The following is a 3,729-nucleotide window of genomic DNA, read 5'->3' on the forward strand; positions in this document are numbered from 1 at the left end:
TTTTGTTCCTGTTTGACTTTGGGCATTCAGTAGAAGATATCAAGAAAAGATGGCAAGAATATACAGAAGAACTATACAAAAAAGATCTCAGTGACCCAGATAGCTGTGATGGTGTGATCACTCAGCTGGAGCCAGACATCCTGGAGTGCGAGGTCAGGTGGGCCTTGGGAAGCATCACTATGAACAAAGCTAGTGGTAGTGATGAAATTCCAGTTGAGCTATTTCAAATCCTAAAAGACAATGCTGTGAAAGTGCTCCCCTCAATATGCCAGCAAATTTGGAAAACTCAGTGTGGCCACAGGACTGGAAAAGGTCAGTTTTCATTCCAATCTCAAAGAAAGGCAATGTCAAAGAATGTTCAAACTACCACACAATTGCACTCATCTCACACGCTAGTAAAGTAATACTCAAAATTCTCCAAGCCAGGCTTCGACAGTACGTGAACTAAGAACTTCCAGATGTTCAAGCTGGTTTTAGAAAAGGCAGAGGAACCAGAGATCAAATTGCCAACATCTGTTGGATCATAGGAAAAGAAAGAGAATTCCAGAAAAACATCTACTTTGCTTCATTGACTATGCTAAAGACTTTGACTGTGTGGATCACAACAAACTGTGGAAAATTCTTAAAGAGATGGGAATACCAGATCACCTTACCTGCCTCCTGATAAACCAGTATGCAGGTCAAGAAGCAATAGTTAAAACTGGACATGGAACAAAGGACTGGTTCCAAATTGGAAAAGGAGTACATCAAGGCTGTATGTTGTCACCCTGCTTATTTAACTTTTATGCAGAGTGCTGCTGCTGCTAAGTCGCTTCAGTTGTGCCCAACTCTGTGCGACCCCATAGACGGCAGCCCACCAGGCTCCTCTGTCCCTGGGATTCTCCAGGCAAGAATACTGGAGTGGGTTGCCCTTTCCTTCTCCAATGCATGAAAGGGAAAGGTGAAAGTGAAGTCACTCTGTCGTGTCTGACTCTTTATGACCCCATGGACTGTAGCCTACCAGGCTCCTCCGTCCATGGGATTTTCCAGGCAAGAGTACTGGAGTGGGTTGCCATTACCTTCTCCTTCGTGCAGAGTACATCATGCAAAATGCTGGGCTAGATGAAGCACAAGCTGGAATCAAGATTGTAGGGAGAAATATCAGTAACCTCAGATATGCAGATGACACCACTCTTATGGCAGAAAGCAAAGAGGAACTGAAGAGCCTCTTGACGAAAGTGAAAGAGGAGAGTGAAAAAGATGGCTTAAAACTCAACACACGAAAAACGAAAATCATGGCATCTGGCCCCATCACTTCATGGCAAAATAGATGGGGAAACAGTGGAAACAGTGACAGATTTTATTTTATGGGGCTCCTAAATCACTGCAGATGGTGACTGCAACCATGATATTAAAAGACACTGCTCCTTGGAAGAAAAGCTATGACCAACCTAGACAGCATATTAAAAAGCAGAGACATTACTTTGCTGACAAAGGTCCATCTAGTCAAAGCTATGGTTTTTTCCAGTGGTCGTGTATGGATGTGAGAGTTGGACCATAAAGAAATCTGAGTGCTGAAGAATAGATGCTTTGAACAGTGGCGTTGAAGAAGACTCTTGAGAGTCCCTTGGATAGCAAGGAGATCCAACCAGTCAATCTTAAAGGAAATCAGTCTTGAATTTCATTGAAAGAAATGATGCTGAAGATGACACTCCTATGCTTGGCCACCTGATGTGAAGAACTTATTCACTGGAAAAGATCCTGATGCTGGGCAAGATTGAAGGCAAGAGGGGATGACAGAGGATGAGATGGTTGGATAGCATCACTGATTTGATAGAAATGAGTTTGAGCAAGCTCTGAGAATTGGTGAAGGACAGGGAAGCCTGGCATGCTGCAGTCCATGGGGTCAAAAAGAGCTGGACACAACTAAGCAACTGAACTGACTGAAGTACTCTTCCTTAGAAAGAGTCTGTGTCTGGCATCCCTTTCAGCTATAATCCAGTATTATCATATTGGGGCACCCTTGGTGTGGCTTTGTGATTCACTAACTTTGGGCATGTTTCTTCACTGAGCTCATGTCCTAACCTCTAAAATAAGAATAGTGATATACCAAGATATGGAAGCAACCTAAGTGTCTATCAACAGATGAATAGATAAAGAGGATGTGGTACATATACAATGGAATACTACTTGGAATACTACTCAGTCATAAAAAAGAACAAAATTTTGCCATTTTCAGCAACATGGACTTGGAGAGTATTATGCTAAATGAAATAAGTCAGGCAGAGAAAGACAAATACTATATGGTATCACTTCTATGTAGAATTTTAAAATTACAACAAACAAGCAAATATAACAACAACAAAAAAGCAGACTCACCAATATAGAGAACAAACTAGTAGTTACTAGTTGGGGAGTAGTTTAGGGGTAGGATGGTAGAAGGTACATACTATTGAGTATATGATGTATTTTCAGGGGTGTATTGTATAACATGGGGAACATAGCCAATATTTTGTAGTAACTGTAAAGGGAATGTAAACTCTAAAGATTGTATCAATATTTTTTTTTGGTCATGCCAAATGGCTTATGGGGTCTCAGTTCCCCAACCAGGGATTGAACCTGTGTCCTTGGCAGTGAAATCATAGAGTCTTCCACTGGACCACCAGGGAATTCCTAAATTTTTTTAAGTGGAAAAAATTCAATGTGGAGTGTTCTTCCCTGAAAAAGAAGAAGAGCTCCTTGTAGGGTTGTGCTGAGGATCAAATGAATTTCTAAATGAAGCACTGAGCACCATAGCCAGTATAGATTTGATTCTTGGCTGAATCAATGGGCCTATTTAGTTTTACATCGTTCATTGCTACTGGTTTAGTTGAATGGTAACCCCAGAGTATGGCTTTGCCTCCCTCAACTGCATAGTTAGAACCATCATCTGTCTCTCCTCATCCCAGTGGCTCAGCGGTATGAATGTTGCAATAGGTGAGTTTCTTAAAAATAAATAAAGGGTGACTTCTAGGTACCCCAGATGCTTTAAGCATCTAATGACATATTTAAATACAGAACCTGCCGGAACCACCTCTCTCTCCTGAGAAAATAACAGCCTCCTTAATTGCACACTGATCCAAGATACATTCTCCCAAGTAAATAGTACTCTGTTCAGAAGCATCCTAATTAGGTATTTATCTAAGAGATTGCAACGGCTTCACCTAACTCCCCAGGGAAGTATTAAGCATCATATCAGGGCCGACAGGACTGAAAAACAAGCCAGCATCAAGAAAATAAACCCTGTCATTGATTTTCCATGAGAAGCCAGAGGGCTGGTGCTCTGGGGAGAGGAGTCGTTGTCCAGCTGTGGGTGGGGCACCCTGCTGCAGGAATGGCGGCAGCTCCCTTCAAAGATGGTCACAGGCCGGGCTCAGAGGCAGCCCCTTCTTGTGTTGCCTCCCTAGAACTAGCAGTTGAGTTTCTGCAGGGGAATGCCTTTGGTGCAACTGCCGGTTGCTGAAACAACAGATGTGGGAGCCGCTGAGGCTCCACATTTGATGCGAAGGGGAGGGGTCCTCTCTGTGTTCTCCTGGTGCTCATTGGCCTTGGGTCATGGAAGTTCCTGGAGAAGCCAGAGAGCCTTGGACGGCCTTCGCTGAAGGCAGAATTAACCGCTCACACCCACTCCCCTTTTCTATCTTCTCTTTCTTCCTCCATTTCTCTCCTGTCTCCCATGTCTATCTCATTCTCCCTCCATCTCCTTTCTTT

This window comes from Cervus elaphus, chromosome 13 (assembly GCF_910594005.1).
Source record: "Cervus elaphus chromosome 13, mCerEla1.1, whole genome shotgun sequence".
Classification (NCBI taxonomy): domain Eukaryota; kingdom Metazoa; phylum Chordata; class Mammalia; order Artiodactyla; family Cervidae; genus Cervus; species Cervus elaphus.